The 24,575-nt window shown below is 37.6% G+C and overlaps 1 protein-coding gene across 31 annotated transcripts in view; it reads left to right on the top strand.

Annotated features, from left to right (window-relative positions):
- DLG2 (discs large MAGUK scaffold protein 2) overlaps window positions 1–24,575 on the top strand; it is a 981,657-nt gene that overhangs the window by 798,608 nt on the left and 158,474 nt on the right. The gene's annotated exons all lie outside the window — the stretch shown is intronic.

Below are 24,575 nucleotides of genomic sequence, written 5' to 3'. Positions count from 1 at the left end.
ACCAACCTACATGATCAACACAAAAGCAATTTGTTCTGAAATCAACATTAATTATGACCAAGTAGAGACAGAACAGGACAAACACATATGTCATTTTATCAATTAATGAAAATTGTGATAATTTAGAATATTTTTTACTATTTTCCACACTCCAGAAAAGAGTCTTTTTTTTTGAGTGTAATTAATCTGTCTCTTAGGGAACACAGCTTAGAGTAGCTTTTGTTAGACACAGATCTCTGCTTAGTTGTGTCAACAGCTGCTTATAGATCCCTTTCCAGAACTACATTTGTCTAGCAGAACTTTCACCCTTTGATGACCAAAGGCATTTCTTAGAAGGAACTGAGTCCAAGTTCCATATGTAAGAGCTCATATGCCAGCAGGCTTTCAAATCCCTGCAGGACTGAGATCTGTGTGACCATGATTCATGGTAGGAGCTACTATGTTTGGTTATTTTTACATGTTAATGGACTTCATACAATTTTGACAAGCTAAACACTTTCTCGTGGTGCTGTAGTAAGACATCACTCTAAATCTGAGGATGAAATCTCTCATAAAGAGCCAATTTCTCATAAGCATAACAATGTAACTTTCTCTGTTACAGTTCTCAGAATATTTAGCTAGATTTTAAACATGTTTTTGGCACTAACATCATAATTCTGTATCTGTACAGTCCTAGCTACATCTGTACCACTATGCAGTGTTTTAGTAAGTCTTAATTGTCATCATGGCTCTTGATGCTCTTTTTCTCTTTGGGCAAAGTGGCCATAGTTTAGATGTCAGCTCAAACCATGTGCCATTGCCATTCAGCACTTTAAGCAAAGACAACATTTTTAAGCATTATGGATGTGCTTCGGGTGGTGTAGAAGTCATAAAATATTCCCTGGCCCAGTATCTAGGATAGACATAGCTACAGGGTCCTTTTCTACAGACACTGGTTTGCATGAGTCATTTTCAGTGGCGGCAGTTGGACTGTTTAGTTAGATTTGAATGCTTTTCTATGGCTATAATCTTCTCCTATTAACAGAATAGCAACATTGTTTATGACTCCAGTTCTGAATTTGAGGTTTAAATCAATATTTATCTCATGGAGGGAGGAAAAAAAGAAAGCAAGCAGGCTCGGCCAGAAAGCTTCCTTCTGTGTTTTTGTGTTTTTTGTTGTTGGGCTGTTAGTTTTTTGTTTCAATATCACATCCATTTATTTTGGTCGTTGTTCTCATTATTTCCCCCGCTGCCGTTATTTATTTATTTTTTCACTTTTCTGTTCAATCACTGACGTTTTGTTCTTTTAAAACAATTGCTTGTCGGAACGCCTCACATTTAAGAAACAACCAGAAAATCTTGACCTGGAAAATAACTTTTATTCTTAAGAACATTTCGATCTATTTCGAAGCATGGTTCTTTACAGAATCCAATTAATTTTCCCAGTGTGACTCCTTTTAGACAAAGTAAGTGAAGAGAACAGAATAATCTTCTTACTTATTGACCAGAAGCTGACTGTTTCTCACCCTTTTACTAACATTTGCTAATGTTTTGGATTGTGAATGCTACAGCGGATGTTTATTTGCTTATGAGTATTTCTAACAGACTTAGTTTCATCATTCTATAAAGCAGTTTAAATGTCAGAGCATACTTGAATTGATATTCTATATATGAACTCATTTTTTACTATCCATATTAGCTTGCAGATTACTTTGATAAGAAAAGTATTACTGCTTATCAAGATCAGTATCATGTTGTCTTTCTAGATACTGTGTATCTCGTCTTACCTATACTTTCTTCCTCTTCCTTCTCCAGTTTTCATTTCCTTCTCCTTTATATTGTATCACAGTTTATAATTATTTGCAAAAGGATGGATTTAAAGTGTGTCTCTAGCACAGTATCTATTGTATTGGTTAAGCTTTGGTATCTTTTATTATTTGAATCTGAACAGCTTTTTCCTCAGGAATAAATCATTTGAGCTCCTTAATGGACCTTTTATAAATACTACAGCTCTTCCATGACTGTCTTTGAAATAAAGCAGCTGTTAATTCAGTGGTTTTATAGTAGGCTTGATTATTCTGTGTTTAATTAAGAGTGGATTCCAAAAAAAAAAAAAAAAAAAGGCAGAAATGTGAAAAATAAAAATCGGCACTAATAAAAAATATCTGCAGTCCAAGTTTGTGCAGAGCCAGATGTGAGATACACCAGAGAACTGCAATGGCCTTTTGAGATCTTGCTCAGGTATAGCTTATGCCCTGGGTATCCAAACTTTGTCTTGGCACCAAATGCATTTGCTTGTTCTGTGGCTTGCACTGCTGCCTTTTGTCTCCTTTTGTAATTCTGTTCAGATTCCATTTTATACTTCCTGGCATTCCTTCTAAAATATTCTTTATAAATTCTGTTTGCGTTGAGACTCACTGCAACTGTTTAAGCCCGTTAAGCAATTACGGAAGGTGCTTTATCCATGCATACATAGTTCTACTACTTCATTTGTAATCATGCCCTTTGTTCCATGCCATAGTCTAAGCAAGAACTAGTTTCTCTCTAGTGATCCTTTATAGGTGTTTGTTTTTTTTGTGTGTGTGTGTGTGTAAATGTGCAATCTTATGCATTCAGATATCTTGATGTATTACTTCTTTTTATTGTTTCTATCCTTATGTCAAACTAGTTCAAATTCTCTATTACTCTTCATTTATTTGTTTTACCCACAATTTTCTAAGAGTGCTCTGTTTTGCCTTTTTATTATTACTTCTAATGAGAAAGCAGAAGTTGGTTGATAACTTTTCAGCAGATATGTTTCTATTAGAAAATGTCAATTGCACAGAATTGGTTTTCTGAAAACTGTGTGATGGCAACTGGAAATGAGGAATAATGTTGTTGCATATGGGAGTCAGAGTTTAGGGCTCTGAATTCCCTTATTCCCAGACTCTCTCTGCTCAGTGCAATCTATTCCTGCCGACCATGCAATTCAAGTGGCATCAGCAATTTCAGGATGAAGCCTAACAGTAGGAAAAGCAGAGGGTTTCATTTTTGTAGTTTAGTTTCATATCCAATTCAAGAGAATTTTGCATCCAAACTTTTCGGTTTTTCTTATGATGGATGTTTCTGACTCTGCAAGGCTTTCTATCCAGATATAGTATACAATTGCACATGGACTGAGTGGAGTTAAGCAGTTTCTCATCTCTCCATTTCAATGAGAAAGAGCATGTGCTACACTAGCTGCTGATAGAGCCCTTCTGACCAAGCCACTGGAATTTATATCCTATGTTACTTCTGAACATCTACTAGCAGGAAATGCTTCTGGTGTATATAACTTCTGTGTCTCAGCCTCTGTTCTGCACTGTTCTCACTGACTCCTATGCAGAAATCTCTGCTTCCATTTCTTTGCCTTCTTTCCCATATGTTTGTGATTCACCAGCTTACAGCTCAGCTTCTTTGCCCTGCTCTGTCTGTTGGTTCTTCCCCTAAGGTGTATCGCAACGGACTGTGTCTGCTTCCAAAGGGCTTCCTAATGCCATGCAAACTTGAATCCCTTCTGTACACATCAGCTTGAGAGTCTGTCATCCCAAACAGAGCTGCTTTGGCTGAATGATGAAAGGCTGAACTGCTTCTCCAGCACTTCTGCTTGTGACCAGTATCTCTGGCCCCAGCATGCAATTGGCTTTTCTCCTCATCATAATGAATTACATTAGTTTACTTCCTAAACATAACACCAAAGATGTACTAAAGTCATATTTACTCTGAGCTGAATTTAAGTTTAACAGATGCTGTCACTGATTCTCACCATCTCCTCTGTCTGGATCTTCCCTCTCTTTTAATGAATTACCCACCCATTACTGAGAGTTTCCTAAGTGCTTTCCCTGCATACCACTAGGACTGTTCTGTTGCATGGTTTAAAGGCTATATTGCCTGTTGAACCAAATTTTGGCCCAGTATAGTATAAACAATGGATGTAGGGCCATATCAGCCCCTGCCATCCCACAGCATTGTGTCTAGGTTTGCTGCCAGAGATGAAAGAAGGAAGAGCAAAGTCTGGCAACATGCAGCAGCATGGGCTGACAGTAATGAGTTACAGGTTGTTGCACCTGCAGTGCACCAAAAAAAAAAAAAAAAAAAAAAAAAAAAAAAAAAAAAAAAAAAAAAAGACTCTTAAAAAAAATAAATATTAGCTCATTTTAGCTCATTTTAGCCTTTGTTCAGACAGCACAGTGACTGAGTGTTTGCCCAGAGTTCAGACTGTCAGGTCCACATGGCATGTGCCTGGGAACAGATTGACTCCTGGGTGCTCAGCAGGTGCCAGCAGCACAAACTGACCTCTGTGAAAAGATGCCATTGTCTTCAGCTCCTTTTCCAGAATATTTCTGATCTGGAATGTGTAGCTGAGGCTCAGCTGGAATTCCGCTGACTGGCACCTGTCATTTGTGTTGACCCAATATATCTCACAAGTATTAAAAAGCCCTGGTTTTCTAGCCTCTCTAGGGGTTGCAAGTCTACCTTCAACACAGCGATTCTCTACTGCCTATTTTTGTCTTTACAGCTTAGAGAACAGGTCCTAGATGTCTGAAAGAGAAGGTAGCAAGTGACTGAGAGTTTAAATCAAGTTTCATAGTGGTTCTAAATGCCTGTAGTATCTGCTTCTTCTAGACCTAGTTCTCTCTTGACATTGTAACAATGCTGCATCTCATTGCACAGCTTCAACTGATGTTTATTTCCTACTTCTGAAGCTTTGCAAACAGAGATTATTTTGTAGAGGAGATGGATGTTTTCATTGGACAAGAATAAATGTTTTAAATTAAAAAGGGGGAGATCTAGACTGGATGTCAAGGGGAAAATTTTCACTGAGAGAATGATGAGGTCCTGACACTGCTGCCTGAGAGCTGTGGTCCCTCATCCCTGGAGGTCCTCAAGGCCAGGTTGGATGGGCCCTGGGCAGCCTGACATGGTGGATTGCAGCCCTTACCATAGCAGAGGGTTGGAGCTCAATGATCTCTGAGGTCCCTTCCAAGGCATTCTGATTCTCTTCAGAGAGGAGTAAGATTTTTTTCTTCAACAACAAGGTTTGCATCTCTGCTCAATTATATAAATCCTCTGAATTTTCTTCTGCTTTATTTTTTAAAAAAGAAAAAAAAAAAACATTTTTCTTTTCTATGGTTTAACTTCGGGTGGGCAGCACTCTCCTTGCAAGGCACAATGGCATAATAAATCAATTTGCAGAGCAGTAACTGCATGATGAAAACATTTGTCTTTTTAGTCATGGTGTGGCTGAGGGATGGAGAGAGTAGAGATAACATAGAATAACAGAATTGTGTGAGCTGGGAGGGACATTCACAAGTCTCCTAGTCCAACTCTGCTGCAATGACCAGAGTCATCTATAGTGAGACTGGGATTCTCAGAGCCCATGCAGCCTGACCTTTTGTGTCTCCAGGGACAGGGCATTCACTACATCACTGGGCAACTTATGCCAGTGCTTCACTATCTTTATCATAAAAAAAAAAAAAAAAAAAAAAAAAAAAAAAAAATTGTTATTTCCAGTCTAAGTCTTCCCTTTTCTAATTTGCAACCCTTGTCTTATTTCTAATTTCTTTCTTAATAATTGTCTTATCACAGCAGACCCTGCTACATAGTCTGTCCCCTTTTTTCTCACAGCTCCCCTTTAGATACTGAAAAGTCACTCTCAGGTCACCCCACAGCCTTCTCTTCCTAAAGCTGAGCAGCCCCAACTCTCTCAGCCTGTCCTTGTAGGAAAGATGTCTGCCCTCCTGCCAAGTGCTATCCCTCCACATCACCAGAAACATGGTACACCTCTTTCCCTCCACAACAGTGTCAGTTCACTCCTTTATTAATTCAAGATCTGATTTTCAAGCACTGTCCAACCCCAACAAGCCAGCACAGCAGTAACTTCCAGAAATGAGGTAAATCACATCATTTATGAATTCACTCTTCTGGGAAATAAGTCATTCTCAGCTGGATTGTGCTGGCTGCCTACATAGATGGTTTGTTAAGCTGTTATCTTCAGATGTGTTTGTTTATCAGGAAGGAACAAGGAAACATGTAAGAGCAGGGAGGTTTTTTTTATTCTGCAATAAAGAGATTTTATCACATGAAAATCAATTTATTTTTTTAATAAATTCTGAAGGTTAACATAATGAATCTGCTTTTAAAAATCTATGTGTGATTCATATGATCATCTTTAAATTCATGCAACTGAACTATAAGTGTGCTCATCTTTTATTTACTGAGGGAAGTTCGCACACCCCATAGGGAGCAGCTGAGCAGTCCAAGTCCAAAAGACAGCTCATCCAGGGCAAACAGTGGGTGCCCCACAGCAGCAGGGTGCAGCAACAGTATGGAGGCACTGCTGTGTTGGCAGCCACAGCACTTTTCAGGGCAGACAAGCATTGAGAAGGGGGTGTTGCACTGACTCACCAGTCTCCATGACACTGCAGAAACAGAGGCAAGAGATGATGGTGGGAGGGAGGTGGGCTTGTTAACTTTACTGTCAAGATTGATAACAATACTTTTAAGTCAGCAGAAGCAATTTAGAAGCAAAAGGCATTAGATTTCACTGCTATCTCCCCAAGGACTCCAGCTCCCAATACAACTGTCTCCTCCAAAACTTTCAGAGCCTTCGGAAGAGCAGTGATAACTGGTAAACAATGCAAGATTCTTTCAGGAAGCTCCCATGTTTTCCTGTAGACACAAAATATTTGCATTGCTGCCTTGTACTGGGGCCTTCCAGAACCTAATGACACTCAGCTCTATACTTTCTATATGGAAATGGATAGCGGGATTTAGAGGAAACCTCTTTAGATGAAATATATAGTTGGTTCATGTTATGGATGGGGCCCTAAGCAACCTCATCTAGTGACTGATTTAGTGTTCAGCAGCCCTGCCTGTGAGAGGGTTGGAACTAGATGAGCTTTGAGGATTCCTTCCATACTAAGCTGCTCTATGGTTTTAGTGTGGTAGCTCTGTTAAAAGTAGGAATTGAGGAATTACAGGAAGAGTGTGCTATGGTTTGCATAAATGAGTGACTTTTGGTCAAAGTCAGTATATGGCAGATCAATAGGCTGCAAGTACTGTTATCCATACTGACATTAAAACCACAGCAACACTGAATTCTTAGTTGTAATACAAGGAATTTCTATTGTTTGTACATGAGAAATAATGAACAACCTGACAAAGGCTTAAATAAATGTTATGTTATGGATAAATGAAAGTAATTCATAATATTGATATATTTTAACAAGAAGAGTGAAAGGAAAAATAGTACAAACAAACCAAGACATGAAAGAAAAATCATAGGAAGGTTGTATTAGGTCATGGCTGGCAGATGTTATGTCACCTTGTTCTGTGCTTGTGTGCATACTCCCTTGTTTAGTTGAATGCCTTATTTAGTTGAATGGAATAAAAATTCTTCTTGACAGAATAGAACCCTGAAGGATCCAGGATCCTCTATACCAGTCAAGACAAGGAGCCAAGAAACTGTAGAGGACTTTAGGGGAAATCTGTGTATTTTCCTTTGCTGCTTGTAAAATACAAGAAGCAGTTGTCAACATAGGGAGCATCAGAAGTTATTAGCATGAGTGGTGTTTGACTTATATGTGTGTTTAAATTTAGGAATGAGACTTGGACCCACCTCTCTCCACTTCTGCCACATCTGTGTACAGAATCTCTAGGTTTGTAGCCCTTGTCTTCAGTTTGGGGCCAATAACAGAGAGCAACACGGGGACCTGTGATATATGTTATATCAGGCAGTGTCTGCATACTTGCTCAGTGCCATTTTGGCTTTTTGGTTTGTGTGCAGAAGCCTATTAATTATTCTTCTGCTAAAATTTTCTTCCATTCTCCTATCAAGATATTGCTCTCCACTGTATGTGTGCACAGTATGACATGCTGTAAGATAAAACGGGAATAAAGCTGTTAAAATTGTGATGATGCTGTGGATGTTTCCATACAAATTATGCTAGAGTTCAGAAGATATGAGAGAATTGAAATTTAAGACCAGACAATTGCAGTCTTTTATTATTATTATTATTATTATTATTATTATTATTATTATTATTATTATTATTATTCCATTTCAGTAAGGAAAAAATAATGGTCCAGCAGCCATTTTCTGTACACAAACAATGTTTCATTTACATTAGAAACTAAGCAGCCTGACAAAACTTCTGCTGAGCTTCATGAAGGTATTTTAAAGCCTTTTTAAATAAAGGTTTCCATTAGACTTAATGATTTATCATTTAGCTAATTGTACAAAAAGCTCTGTAGACAAATCTCTTCAAGACCTAATCTTAGCAATAATATGTTATTTTTACATCAGTTCATAGAGTACAAAAGCTTTTTTCTTGCTAATGCTTCAGTCCATGTGAAGTCAGAAACTTATCTAGACAATGAAGGCATTTGGTGGTACTCTGATCAGTCTCAAGAAATGCATTGATTTTCTTCGCTATCACTGCACATTTCTTTGCCTTTCTTCATGTGCCAAAAGAACTGAAGAAATTAAAATTATGAAATACGAGATCAGAAATGGGCTTGTATAATTCCATCAATGGTTTAAAGTAAATGCTCTGACATAAATAGTTCCAAATTTTCTTGCCACTTTGCAACTTAAAATAGGAGATATATTTCCAAGTAGAATTTCAAACATCTTGCTGTAGCTAGGTTTTCAAAACAACATTTTCTATAAAATGTTTTACTTGTGTGCTGTGTTTTCCCATTTTATTTTGTCGGGGCACTATGACTCTATTAGCTTATACTTGCTGGCTTTGTCTTCAGTTGGTTTTGCTCCTTGTTCCCATTCTCTGTCAAATCAGTCTGACAACAGTGCTGTACAAGTGTGCGGCCAAAATCCTTGCATAGATGAATCCTTTTGTAGATGTGCAAGCTTGTAGGGTTTTTGTTTTGTTTTGTTCCATTTCTTTTTTAATCCTGCTGATTATACTTATCCTCTCGTGTACTCTGAATGCAAGTATAAGTTGTGCATGCTCCTGAAATTTTGGGTGGCAACTCAAAATAGGAGTATGAGAGGCAATTTCTTACACTGCCAAATATTGTTTAGTAAAAGTGTTCCACAGTAGATGTTTTAAGGAGAAAACTAATCCTCCTAAATCTAGTGAAGTAATTCTTAGTGTGTTTTGACATCATACACATGTAGATGAAAACAAAAAGCATTGTAAGCTTGTAAATCCTGGAGAAAAGAAGACTGAGAAGGGATCATAGCTTAATGGTATCTAATGGGCAAGTGCCAAGTGTATGGAACCAGGCTCTTTTCATTGGTAGCCAGGGACAGGACAACGGGCAATGGGCACAAATTGGAACATAGGAAGTTCCTTGCAAAAACTTATTTCCTTTGAGGCTGACAGAGCACTGGAACAGGCTGCCCAGAGAGATTGTGGAATCTCCTTCTTTGGAGATATTCCAAACCCACCTGTTCAACCTATTTTAGGGAGCCTGCTTTAGCAGATGCTGAACTCAGTGATCCCCAGAGGTCCTTTCCAACCTCTATGATTTTGTGAAATGTAGCCTATCTCCACTGTGCACTGAAATCCTGAAGGAAGTTCTCAAGTTTGAGACTGCATTTAGGAGGCACGTTTCCAAAGACAACAATAGTAGCAAAGAGGATATTAGCTCTGTATCCCTTTGTAGTCTAATATGCACTCTGGGTCATAATTCTGCTCCTGCACAACACGTTCACTATTAAGGACAGAGGAGCCCATCAAGAAAAAGCATTTACATAACATTTAGTAAAAAGAAGCTGAAATCTCACAACAGATATTTCAAAATCCAATATTTCAATAAAAGTTTAACGTAGAGTTAGATTGAAACTCAAATAAATAGTTGTTTCGTGACTAAATGAGTACTCCAGAATCATGCAACTTTATGCAACTCATATACAGCAGAGATACATCATGCTGCCTTCTAAGAAAAAATAAAGAGCTAAATGAAACTAAACTACTTTTAAAAAAGGGCAGATAGAAACTGCTCTGGGAAATGTGACAGAATTGATTTATCATGGTAAATAGAAATTTGAAAGTAAAGTTGGTTTAAAATTAAAATAATAAAAGCAAGCAATTAGAAAACCTTCTAGAGATGGTAGTGACAGTTTGTGAGGAAAACACTAACAGTTTTTTCCTATAATACCTCATCAAAAGAATGAACAGTGGAACCCACTGTTCATTTTTCATGGGTGAAAGAAGGAAATTAGTATCCAAGGAGAATCAATAAGAAAGAAGACTGATAAAGTTTATTCATCTCCAAAACTAAACGAACATTCCCCATGCAAATCTAAGAAATGAGACCAATTAGATATATTTTGAAAATGTGAAAGAAACCTCTTTAAAAGATGAGGAGATATGATTAACACGGGAAAAGTGGTGGATCCAAAATGTTTGGAAATATAAAATCGTGGGGATGATAAATGAGAAAAGGAAAGAGAAACATTCAAGTGTTACAAATGGTAAAGTAAAATACTGACTAGAGACTACATTTTATTTAATTAAAATAATTATTCACAAACTGGAGATTAGCCTGAATGGAATAACTGTGTTTCAGTAGTAGGAGGATGACTGGATGGTGGCATTGGGAATGTGGTGATCTCTGGATTGTGTACAAATTCAAGATGTTATTTATATGTGTAGAGGAAAGGATAAAGGACATGGATGTGAGAATGAGAAGAAAGTAAATATTAAGATTTTTTTTGGTTTTAGGGTACTTAACAAAGCATAATATTTGGTACATTACGGAAAGAAAAAAAAAATGTTAAAAGTAATATAGGAAAACGTTAAAATGTGATACATGAGCAGAGAACAACTGAAGAATCCTTGAAAACAGAGAAAGGCATTTGCAAGGATGGCAGACATTCAGAAAATACTGAAAGAAAAAGAGACATGAGATTTTCCTTTATATATTTGTTTGATTTAATTTCAAGTGTGGAAGAATGTAAAGAGGGGAGTTTCTAATTCCAAGCTTCGCATAAAAAGTGCAACAGATGCTACCATCTTGGATGGGACCTGCATTCCCACCAGTAAGTATCAGCGTGGTGTTTGGAAGATATAAAGTTCTTTAAAGTAGTTCCTTTCAACTGAAAAACTGTTCACTAAGGTAATTACTTACCTTACATACCCATTATGAACCCAACAGTAGATTTTACTAGTAGCTAATTTACAAACGGTGGGCATTTATCTTCTTCTTTTTTTTTTTTTTTTTTTTGTTTAGTTTGCAGGCAGTTCAGTGGGCTTTATGATGGAATTATGTCAGGCACTGAATGTGGAAGGACATGGGGCTTTCTATAGGGAATACTGTATAGACAGCAAAGGCATAAGCAGCAATAAATAAATAAATAAATATTAAATTTAAAAACAAACAAACAAACAAAAATTCTCTGCAGGCTAATTTTAAAGTCAGTGAATTATAAACCATTGCCAAAGATGCTTTAATTATTTTAAATGAGAATGAAGTGTTTTAGAGTCTGAGACTGCAACATTGACCATAACAGGGAAAAAGACAGGTCTTTCCAGATCAGTATCTGGTCTTCAGCTGGGTCTACATGTACAAGAGGGAAAAAGCAGAGCTATTTCTTTTATTTTTAGTAACGAGAAGATGTAATTGACCTAACTGAGTTACAGGTGTTTGTGTTCTGCTGATTCTTCTGTACCCCCTACTGGGATATCTTATTAAGCTACCTTAATTCTCATATTTAATAATATATTTTGCTGTTAAAAGAACAAAGCAGATTAAATGTAGCAAATCTTCAAATGCTGTATTCCATACAGCTGGCTAGAGTTCCTGCTTCTAGTCTGTCTGTCCAGCTGACACAGACTTCATTCTCTTGCTGCAAACCCAGAATTGTCTTTTTTTTCATGGTCACAGAACAGCTCACACTGTCTGGTCATATTTCATAACATGACAGAACAACCCCCATAATACTAATACTTGGTTTAGGTAATGCAAATAGTGGTTTAGGTAATTCAAATACCGCATTAAATGGTCTGTCCCTGACTCATTCCGTTTATAGTACTGTACTGTATCATTTTGCTATCTCACCTTCTCTTCTGTTGCTCTCTGGAACAGATACTCTAAATAGCAGAATAGTTCTAGGGTCCTCCAGCTTCTCACCACAACAAATTCTGACTGAATAGGAACTGTAAGTTCTGAAACTGAAAAGAACCAGCTGTACTTCTATATATCAACAAATGTCTTTATTCCTGAGGTGGCTGAAATATTGAGGTAGCTGAAATGCAGACAGAAATATCTCACAGCTCAGGGGCTGTCTCAGTCCCACCCAGCATTTCATCTGGCAGTGCCTGCAGCCTCACTTATGCCATCTGCGTGATCAGGCTGCTCACAAACAAAATGAATGCATCCTGTTCATGAGTTTTACTCTGAGGAGGATGCACTTCAAAGAGAAAATGTGATTTCACAATGTGTATTTAAGAGCTGTTACACATGGCAGTGTTTCTGATGGTAAAAGAAATTCAGATTTTCCCAGCCACTCTTTATGCTTCTTTCCATCGCATAATAAATGGTGATTTATTACCCCTTCAGATTACTGATTCATCAGATAAATGAAAAGATTACAGAGGAAAGGTAAGGGGGGAGGAAAAGGGGAAAAGGGAATGGATAGGAAAAAGGAAAAGCTATATAAACCAAAAGATTTTTTAAAAACATGAATTTAATGCAAAAACAGTTGAGTAAGCATCACTGAAGGAGCAGTAGTGAGAGAGGATGGAAAACAGGAAGGCAGGAAGCTCCTGTGCTGTGGTAAGGAAGTTCAGAGGTAGGATTGGGTTGCAGTCTGCAACACTGCCAGGGGAATGGGCTTCAGGAGCAAGGAGGGCTTTGCTGTTTCTTTGCAGCCTTAGAATTCTCTCCTGAGATATTGTGATGCAGTCTCAGCAACTGGAGAAGCTCAGAGGTTTGGATAACTGAAAGGGCGTTGCATGTAACTCATTCTCTAGCCACTGAAAAATTGTTCTTTAATGATGTATTTATTTGCTATTTATTTCTACTCTGGAGATAGTCATGTCATAACATAAGGTTTCCATTTAGTTCCTTTTGGAAATTTTATAATGCAAAAGATCTTTCAATAGGATTTGCCTTGTTTTCTCCTTATATTATTTAATCAAGTTTTGTCCTCTGTTGTTTTCCATTTTCAAATCAGGCCATGCTTGATAGTCACACATACAGACAGGCTGCACTATCTAACATCTGATTTTTTTTTATAAAAGAAAATGAACTCTTTTCAATCATTCTCACTCATGTTACCAATCTCCTGTACCTCTGATAATGTAACATCTTTGTGCCCCAGACTGAATTGTATTTCCCATCTTTCTTCCAGAGTAAAGCTGGAAATTAAATACTGCTGTACAATAAGCTCTTCACAAAAACAGGTGTTGAGTTTAAAATGTTGAAAACCTATGCTCTGAGCAACTGAGCAGCTATACTGAGCAACTGATTTTGATGTGATCTTTGTATTTGATTCTTTACATTTGTGTTCTTGTGCCCATAGTAGTAACAACAATGCAGAAAGCATCCTGTGTCCCTTCCATATTCACAGAGGCAGAGAGGGCCTTGAGTGCAATCGTGGTGGTTAACTTCAGTCAAACCTATCATTCCTGGAGGATTAGGAAGATGGTTACAAAAAAGTCCTTATAGGAACTCTCTAAATGATATGCTATTTGGAATACTTTTTGTTGTTTATGTTGATTTGAAAAACACAGCATCATAAACAAGGGTGTAGCACTGACCAATTGTATGGCTGTCTTACGGTGGTTGCTTGCAGAGCTGAACAGTCACCGAGATATCCTCAGATCAATTTGTAATCATCAAGTTCAGCTTTAAGAAACCCAATTAGAAAGCTGTTTTAGCCACACAGTAAAGCAGGAAAACCAGACCAGAATGAAGTTACTTGTTGTACAAGAGTACATCTCTTACAAGCTGTGCCCTAGAGATCTGTCTTTGTCTTCACCATTCATTCATGGGGACAAACAATCAAGGTATGCTGAAGTGACAAACAGTTGTCAAATTTGGGCCTTTGTAAACCAAAATTACATTCTCTGACTGGAGATCCTTTTCTGGAATTGCCTGGACTCCAGCATTCACAAATCAACACTAAAGAGAGTTAAATGTCATCACAAATTATAGCTTGCATCAACAATTTTCCCTGTATACTATATCCCATATGTAGATGTTATTTCCTTCCATATGGGCAGGGAAAACCTGCCTCAGCTGCAGTGAGCAGAGACCTTAACTAAAACATCAGATGAAGGAGGAGCCTCCAGCTGGTAGGAGCTGAATTTGTATGCTCCAGCTATTCCTGGGATAGGAGAAATCTGTTCATGGCCATGGAATCAAATAATAATTTACAAAAAAAATGTTCTGGCTTTTGTTAACTGGAAGCCACTCATAAAGAATTCAAAATCTGAGAACCAGACTTTAGATGGGGGAGAGGGGAATTCATTGGTCAGCTGTCAAGTCAGACATCAGAAAACACTGAACTTACTCTTTTAAATAGTGCGCTCCTGAAAATCAGTAAAGTTGATTCTTCCTCTTGGGGCTTTTGCTTCAAAATGTCCCTTTGGCTACAATTTGTCTCTTCAAGCCACCTTTCCATGTAGATGTGCTCTGAGGTCACTGCTACTTCAGGGAATCTAAAACCTTCCTTACTTTAGAACAGTAACCACGTGTTTGGAAAACAGGAGAGGAGAGAGCAGAAAAGCATCCATGAGGCTGGGAGATTCCTTCAGTATTTTCTGGCATTTTTGGGGCAATAATCTTTGCTCATGTGAAAAAATAATAGTGTGATACTCAATTTCTCTAATTTTCTCTGCTTTTTTAGAGCTGTCGTAGCACTATATTGACTGTTCTTAACAGTATGATTTCTTGGAATTTAAACATAACTGGTGTAACTGTTCAGGACTGTAAAATGCAGTGATTGGAGTTGTAGTTTTCATTTTTAGGTGTAGAAGTAACATTAATATTTATGTATTCCATAATATTAAAAAACAAACAAACAAACAAAAAAACACCTGATAGTACTAAACCTAGCAATTAATAGGCTTTAGCTGGCAGTTTTATTGTACCCTATGACAACTGAAAATGTGCCAGCAAAGAGTAACCTGGCATACTTCTGCATAAGACATAAAAAATATAAGCATAATGACATTTATTTTTTCAAAGAATAATAGCCTTCCTTGAGCTATGGCAGTTAGAAATATTGTAGCCTGTGCAAGTGGAAGTGAATGGAAATCAGATTATAGATTATTGTGATCTAAATCATTTAAGCAGTCCCCTTTCCCTCCTCCTTTCCTCAGTCATACTGTGCTTCTCTTTCCTGAGTAAAGGTTATTCATTGGATAAATACTGGTTTTTCATTTTGAAAAGCTTTACGCTGTGTTTCTTCACTACCACTTATTTTCTTTTCCTTGTGACTTAGTGTTGGATATAAGTAAAAGAGTATTTGAAGGCAAAATATTCAGACTGTACTATTAGGTGCTATTAAACTGATGTCTTCATTTAAAGCTATAATCAAGACCAAGCCAAGAAGGAAGCTAATCACATTTATTCATTCATTTTTATTTATTCTGCTATCAAAAACTTCCAGCTCTACTTAGCAGGCCACACTGGGCCTCTGTAATGGATGCTCAGATGCCAGAAGTTTCAGACAACAGCTATATAATAAGCTGTCTGAAATAAAATATGAAACTATTAACATCAAATTCTTTCTGTTTAAACAGTTATAGATATAAGAAACCTACAGTCCTTCTTCCAGCAGTGAAAGTGCTATAGAAACACTAAGCAGCACAAGCATTTGTGAGGAAATGCTGAGTTTTACTTCTTGGATTTAAAACTATTTCTTCCACACCATATGCAGATCCATTTAGGAAACTGATCTCTAAATTAAATATTAGAGAAAACCTCATAGGATATGTATGTATTTTCACCCTGATATTCTTTTTGGTAGGCTTTACCTTTGGTATCAAAATTGATAAACAGAACATCACAGCAAGCCTCCATGAACCTTCAAAAAATGTCATTTTTAAAGGTGAACTTTGAAAAACATGAAAAAATGTTGAAAAATGTATTTGGAAGCAAGTTGTGAGTCATATTATTTACTTCACTGTGGCTGCATCAGACATTACGGACATGGTCGTGTGGGAAATGTTGGTGACAGGACTCGATGATCTTAGAGTCCATTTCCAACCTTGGTGATTCTGTGATTAATTGTAGTCCTCATTTTTTCAGTCACCTGACTGTGTCTCCTTAAGCAGTGAAACAATCAGCTTTATTTTTTCAAAAGTATTTCCACCCCCCTATCATATTTCATTGCTTATTATGGAGCCCAAACTTTTCATTAGTAAAGATGAGCCAGCTGGAGTTTCTACTCTGCTAAATTCTAATGTAAGGGGAATTGTTGTTTCCCACCACAGAAATGGAGTCTTCAGACCTCCTACAGGCAGGTTATGGTCAACCCCATTTGGCATTTTAATCACCGCCTGTGCTCAAGAAGAACCCTCTGCCTTAGAGAGTGCACCCAGGCTCAGTTTCTGACTCTCTCCTGGCACCCATCAGATTGTCCTGATGAGAAGTATTGCACTGCAAAATCCAGGCTTAGTCTGGCTGTATTGAAGACAATGCAGCTGTATAAATTGATTCATCCTATTATCTGTCTTTCCCATAAATGTATAATACCAGCTATTGGGAAGCATTAGTACTCTGCTACTGTGAGAGGTGGGACACCCACGAGCCCTGTGTGGAGTGATATATTTGCACACTGTTGCTCATGAGCCATTTCTTGAAAAAGGGAAGATGAGAATGCAATTAAAATGGGATCATTTATTTATTTATTTATTTAGTTTTCTTGTTTTAACCACTTCATGTAATAATCTTTGATGTAGGCGCCAGAAGACAGCTGGAGCTTTCCCAGATCATATCATAGTGAAAGCTATGATCATTTTCAGTGGATCTCATAAAAATATTTTAAAATTCCTATGGCATACACATTTTATTTGATTATTTAATAAAAGACAGTAACTACTGTGAAAACTTGGATTATGGGTACATCACAAACTGCTGCCTCCAGCATTTAATCACCCTATTAATCCTGCCCTCACTATGCATCCGCTGGAAATACTCCCATGAAAAACAGAAGAAAGTGGATGTTGTAGAAAGTAAGTTTGGTGGTTCACAACTTGAGAAAGTTTCTCATAAATCATTCATTACCACTGTAAGGCCTGAGTAAGGAGAGCAGCAAAGACTTTTGTTGTCTCTTCTTTTGAAATTTAATGAATAAACCATAATTGAAAACATTATTCTAATATCAGTTTCAGCAACTGGAAATAACTTTCAGTGATATTTATCACATTTCATCGTTTCTATGAAGCTTTAAAAATCATAAATATTAAAGTGGAATCTTATCACTTAAATGCAGTAGTTTCAACAAATATAGCTGCCGTTTACTGCTTAAATAGTTCATTAATATTCAAAATCAGCTGCATTGCAAAGAGAGAAGACAGTTATTTAGTATGATCAGAAGTATAAAAATATCTACTTATCACCCCCTTGGAAGTCTGTATCTCCTTAACTTTTCCAGAGAAACTTCAGTGCACTTTTCACTTCAAAAACAGCTTTGGTAAACCTTTTTACTCATCGTCACATTGCCAAATTATAGAAAAGAGCCACAATGGAAAGCATAGCTCAGTCCTACTTTGTCTAGTTAGAAACAGCATCTGGGCTGTATTCTGCTCTTCTTACTGAGGGAGGTGTTGGAGTCACTGTCCCTGGGGTTATTTGAGATACATGGAGATGCGGTACCTAGAGATGCGGTACCTAGAGATGTGGTTAGTTTACATGGTGTTGGTGGCTTGACAGTTGAACTAGATGATCTCAGAGGTCTTTTCCAAACTTTATGATTCTATGTGGTGACGCACGGTGGAAGAACTGCTGCTTGCAACACTGGGGGCCCGGGTTCTAATCCCCGCTGTGGCGCAAGTGGTAGAAGTGCCGCGCTGCTACACAGAGGGCTCGAATCCCGGGGGTTGGACTCGATGATCTCTAAGGTCCCTTTCAACTCGCACGACACTATGATACTATGATACTATGATGATGTGAAATAGAGCTTTTCACCCACCTACACCCAGCAAGTTCCTGCTATGCAATGCTTTTCCCCACACGTCTCAAAAACCTGTTCAGGGATGAGCCCGGGGATGCAAGACTGCAGTGCCAGCCCAATGGTTTGGGGGCCAGCTTTCAAGTCTTGCAAAAAAAAGGTCATGCTTAATTTTCTATTCCCCATAGAAGCAACTACAGTAGGAATTACACTTCCACTGTGTAATTTGTTAATAATTGAGATGATCTTCAAGTTATGTGATGAATGTTTCTGTTTGCTAATTGTCTTCATTAAGCTGGAAATCTTTTCAGTGTACTTAATACCAGATTACCTGTTTTGTAATTTTTTTGTTGACAAATACCCTTGGACAGTAAGTGAGAAGCAGGCAACCAGAATGTTAGCATTTAAGAAAAAAATAAATTGCTGTATTCAGGGATACTAGTATTTATTCTAGCATAGTTACAGTTATAAATAATGTAATGTAACTTTTGTTTTCCTCTGTTTCATTAACTTTTAATACACCTACCAGAAAACTTGAATTAGAGATAAGAAAGTGAACTACTGTTATTTGGTGTGAAAGGCAGTTTTTAAAACATTAAAAAGGGAAAGCATGGAAGGATTTCATTTGAACTCTCTTTTTCTGTTTTCCCTTCCTTTGCACAGGGATGAAATATCAAGTGAAGGCAGAAATGAGGCTTGCTTATCGGGTTTTGTGCAGTTTGTTTTCTCTTAGATTTTGTTCAAGGAAGCTTACCCAGAAGGGCTTTTATATACGATAAACGTTAGGCAGCAGATTAAATCTGTGCACTGCTCCCATGCAACAACAGGCAGGTTGGAAAGGACATAAAGTAAGTCAGGAAGGAGCCTTTGTAGAGAATTTTGAAAAACAGGCAATAAGTCTTTCTGTGAATTAGTGTCTTGATGTTTTAGCACCACAAGTTTTTGGAAAATGAGCAGAATGAGTAATAATGGTTTTGTTCCTGTTTCATGCTGACTACAGCAACTCCTTTTTCAGTTTTCACAAGCATTGAATTCTGATGAAATACATTGCTGGTTTCTCGTTCTTCTTATAGCAAGCAGAAAAGTGTTGATCAATATTACAAATGCAGGGGAAAAAAAGCAGAAAGCAGTATTCTGCTGACCCACAGAATGTGCTGTCCTCACAAAAAATCCAGCGGTAATTCTTACTGCTGTGGGAAGAAGTTTTTCAGGCAGTTTCTTTTTTTCAATTAATTTTATCTCAGAATCAGTGCTGGATTTGGAGATTTTCTCTTGATGACCATAATCCAATACAAGCTCACTTGGAGAAATGTAGGAGTCATCAAGTAGCAGTTGTTTCTCCACAGCAGAAGAGTTGAAGCAGCAAAGCTTCAACACCCATGAAATGCTCTGTGCTGTTTTCCTGTTCTATTTTTTCTTCTGCACCTTAAATTCAATGGAATTCAATTACCACAAAGTCATCGTTCATATGGTTGAACTGGATGATTTTGGAGGTCTTTTCCAACCTTGGCAATTCTATGATTCCATGGTTTGCAGCAAACATGGTGGAGAGTAGTCTGCCTAGATCGTTACTTTTTCAGGTCCTAACCATATCCCAAGGAGAGAATCTGAGGAACAGCTAGGAAAAAAAAGCCAGAAAGAAGACAGTTTTAGATGACTGGGCTCCAGTAGATTCCTTTTTAGCAATGCAAAGTGATTGTATCACAAATTAACTACTCATTTGGTGAGTGCCTCAGATCTCTGAATATCAGGTTTTGTCAAAGGATGGTCTCAGAACCAAATAACAATCCAGTGCTGTGAGTTTGTGTTTGGAATATGACGCAGCTGTCAGTTGACACAAATCTATCCATACAGAACTGAATTCAAGTTAATGAGTTTTAATTTTAACTTGCCTATAGCATCCACTATATTGGAAAGTATATGCTGTGCTTCATTTAGATACAACATGACTAACAATAATCATAGAATTGTCTGAGATGGAAGGGACCCTTAAAAGCCACCTAGTCCAACTCCTTGCAGTAAACAGGGACACCTACAGTTCTATCACATGCTCAGAGCCCCATCCAGCCTGATATTGGGTGTCTTCAGGAAAGGGATGTCCACCACATCTCTGGGCAATAATGGTTTATCTTGTATGCAAATCTATATAGAGAAAATGTAGACTACACCTTTCAATTTCATTTTATGCTCTGTTTGTGCCCCTTTTTCATTTATTTGCAGCAGTAATAACACTAGCCAAGACCCCAATATTCATAATAGTGATTTTTTTTAGGAAAAGAACAATTATAATTTCTGGTGTAGGGCACATCTGTTCCTGTCTGTACCATGAGTGTACCTGGAGGGGTACTGGGAGCTGTAGAAGGACTTGGTGTGTGAAAGCAGAGGAGAAAGTGTTGGTTTCTGTGGCGAGGAACCCCACGTATACCTGCAGAGAAAATGGGGATCTGTATACTGAGGATACATTATATTCTAGTGGAAATACCATGATCACCAGGTAGCAGCAGTGTGATGTGGCATCCGGAGAGACAGAAGTGAAGCTCCTCTTTATGAAGAAGCCAGGAAGCTCATTGAGATGAAGGCTAAAAAAGCACAGTTTTATTAGGAATGGCATTTTCATGTAATCAAAGAATACAGTGCTGAAGTTTAAAGAGCAGTTCAAATGCTGTGAAGCTGGGGAGATGTAGGACAGACAGCAGCTGCATTCCCTGTGGCATGTCTCGCGCTCTGTTAAAGCACTTACATGAAGGACTGCCTCTCTGATTCAGCACAGCAGTTCCTGTGGACTTACTACTTAATGCTAAACTAAGCTGCTTCTGTGATGTTATTGTTTGTGAGTCGTTGATCACATAAAAGTTTTAAACTCAGAAGTCTTGAGTGTGGCTGACATCTGAATTGCAGGATTTTTGGCAAATACAGTCTTTTTAACACATAGCCAAGTTCCATTAGTGACTCTTTTAATATTTGAGTTTAATGAAAGGAGATCGTGTAAATGGAGACTTATTCATCATTATCAACTCAGAAATAATAATTTTAAAAGAGGTCTCTATGTTATACTGTGTAGCAGTTAGAGGTGTTTTTTTTCACAACAGCTCATTTGGTAGTGCTTATTATTACTGATTTATTCAAATTACTTTGAAACTATATTAAGATCTTGACAAAATAGTTGAGATTAGATATTTAGATAAGGTTGACAGTTGGGTATGTAGTACTATTCAAGGGTGGAATCCAGATAGAGGCATGTACTTTTGGGTATGCAGACTAGACATGGTCCTTTCCACTCTGCTCTCATTAGGTATGCATTCATCAACTGAAAACAAAAGAAATCAACAGGACATGTGAAGCATTTTATCTGTTCAGAGTCCTGTTCATGTATCATTCCTAAACAGGAATGGTTGTCCACAACCACAAGGGTCTGTTGGCTGAATGGGCTAAGTGGGCATTGAGTAAAGTTTTTTGTGGCTGGGCAGTTCTGGGAAGTAAAACAGTGATGCTGTCAGTCTAAGTTTTATGTCAGTTTAAGATTTATATTAATTTTTACATCTAAATCTTTATTTAGGTAGATCCTTCCCATTGGTGGCACTTATCTGGTACTACTCTTATCACACTGTTTATTAACAGATGATGACTGAAGAAGTCCTTGAAGCATTTTAAAATTAAATCCTGACCTCTGATCTATTACTCAGTTTATTGCGTGAATTTGATGGGATATTTGCCTAAGTAGTACAAGGCAATCAACTCATGAACACAGCCTGTCTCTATATTAGTTAAATAGAAAATGGACACAACTGACAGTGTGTTCATCTTCTCAAATCTGTGAACCAAATCCATAGTCGTATTTGCAAGAGAGCAACTGCAAGGCTCTCTGAACAGCCAAACCTATGTAAACATTAGTAGAAGTAAAATCTGGGACCTGTGAGTTGTATTTCTTTAGACCACATCTTTTGAAGAAATGCAGGGCTTGAGGAAACTCACTTAATCACTGGCACTCCCAGAGGATGCATTATAATTTTCCCACTTACTCCTGTCTTATGGAACTTGACAGCATCAACATTGATGATGGCTGAGAAAAGAATTCCTGCATCCAGCCCAGGAACAGAAACTGCCACTGATTCAGGCATGTCAAAAGAAATTCAACAGAACTTTTCCTTCCCCACAAACACCCATTCAGCAAAATGCTGGGCTACCATTTACTTTTTACACTGATTTACAGAGAAAATGAAAAGCCATTTTTTCCAGTATAAAGATGATATTTAATCTCTATAGGCTGATTCTGATGACACAGTTGTGGTTTAACATCCTGAGAACATATTTTCCTTCTATTAAAATTAATGTTTAGAGAGGAGAGTAATTTGTTCATTATCCACACATTAGGTCTGGGGATATGCCTGTTAGCCACTTCCTTCCATAAGTCATGTTTTTTTTCCCCTTTTACCCTTGATAAATATAATTAATTTAATGTTGTTGGGCTTTTTTTCATTCATCTCCAAGGCATTTGACTAGATTGTCTAAAATCAAAGCTGCAAAATTAAAAGTACACCATATTAACATCAATACACATGACTTCTGTGTTTGTTTGTTTTTTTGTTTTGTTTTGTTTTGGTTTGGTTTGGTTTGGTTTGGTTTTTTGTGTGTGTAATTATGCCCCAGAAATCTCTGTTTAAAATGAAGTGGTATCTGTTTTGGTGTTCTCCAAAGATGAGTCTTGAGAATTTCTTCTTATTTCCAGTGACACTGGCGATAAAATTTCTAATCTTCTTAAGCTGTGCATTGCAGAGAGAGATCATGAATCACAATGGCTCTTAAGAGAAAGAAAAATGTTAGATTTTTGGTGATAGATTAGTGGCTATTTCATTAATAATTTTTTTTCCTAAAATCCCTTTTAAATTTTTCAGGCTGTCTCTTCCATTGAAATATCATCAAATGTTTGGTAAGACTACTTCTGAAACGTACAGAGCATAGTCTCCAGAAAGCAGACCCTCAGTCATTAATGACTAATTTTCCTTTATTACAATATGAAATTTTTCTTCTGCTTAGCAGTCATGATACAGGTATAAATGAGAGAACTGAGGAACAGCACATGCGGGAAGTGACTTGTGGAGATCATCTGGTTCAAGCCTTGGATTAGGTTATGCAAGAATATGGCAGGTCAAGTCATGAATTTTTCCAGTAATGGAGATTTCAGCACATCTCTGGGTGACCTCTTTCAATATTTAATTGCTTTCAAAGTGACAACATTTTTCTTATGCCCCAATGGAATTTCCCCCAAAGCAACTTGTGTCCTTCACCTCCTGTTCTGACACAGGGCATATCATTGAAGAAATCACCTCCATATTCTCTGCAATGGCCTTTCTTCAAATATCAGGTTCTCTAGCCTCTAATCATCTTCATGACCCTCCTGTAGACTCCTTCCATTTCTTAAAGTATCTTTTGACCTTGGAGAAAAAAGTGCAGAATAGAGGTGGAATAAGTGCATCCCAGTGCAAAACATTTCAGCAGAAGCAGGTTTTTCAGAAAGCTAATGCTAGAATCTGATTTCTTGCTAAAATCTATTGGACTCAATGTTTTCTCTTTGATTGTTAAGTAGTTATGACTAGAAGTAATATATTTACTTATCTGGATGGGATTCATCTAGTTTTGCTTTGAGTGTAATTGACAGAGCTGCTCAGATCCACTCATCCTGCCATTAATCACTTGCTTCCACCATCGTTCCTTGCCCAGTAGTTTTATCTTTTTATTTACATTTGAGATGCTGACTAGAGTGTTCTTTGGAAAGGATTTACTGGTTAACTCAAGTCTTTGTTGCTTGCCTGCATTTGTCCACTAATGATGATGCCCTGTTTCAGAGAAATGTAAAAATGACTTGTATTTCTTCAGGCAAGAGAGGAACACCAACCTCTGCTAGCCCTTCAAATCCCTGACCTCTGCTGTGCCCTCCAGTACCCATGTACTTCAGTGTCTTCCAAATTTCCTGCTGCAACAGCCTGTGTCTTTTCCATTTGACAGCCCCAAACTGGGCAAGACAGAGTTGCAGAACATCCCATGATATGGTGAGAGCGGAAAAATTAGCATCTGCAATATGCTGAAAGGATTGATATCCACAAAAAAGGTATATAGGGTCACGGAGCCCTAATTGGTCTCCTTATTGCCCAGATACTTACACTGAATGCAAGGTGTTGCATATCCTTGGGCATCTGTAAATACATTAAGATAAACCTGAAGCTATTTCAAGCCATTTCTTTGCTTCTTCCCTTGTAGGTCACGCACTATTTGCAAAGGTATTTCATTGGTGGTTGTAGTGTTTTTAATTAAGATGTTAAAATAATAAAAGTGAGATTTTAAAAACTCAATTGTCTGTGGATTTGCCACTGTCTTAAACTTATTTTTTCAAAGGCATGCAGCATTCATAGAAGCACCAAGCTCAGATTTTAAAATAACAAGGAATGGTTTAAAGCTCAAGTAGGGAAGATTTAAATTGGACATCATG

The sequence above is a fragment of the Excalfactoria chinensis genome, chromosome 1, assembly GCF_039878825.1.
Source record: "Excalfactoria chinensis isolate bCotChi1 chromosome 1, bCotChi1.hap2, whole genome shotgun sequence".
NCBI lineage: Eukaryota > Metazoa > Chordata > Aves > Galliformes > Phasianidae > Excalfactoria > Excalfactoria chinensis.
This window is presented reverse-complemented; position numbering and strand designations above follow the sequence as displayed.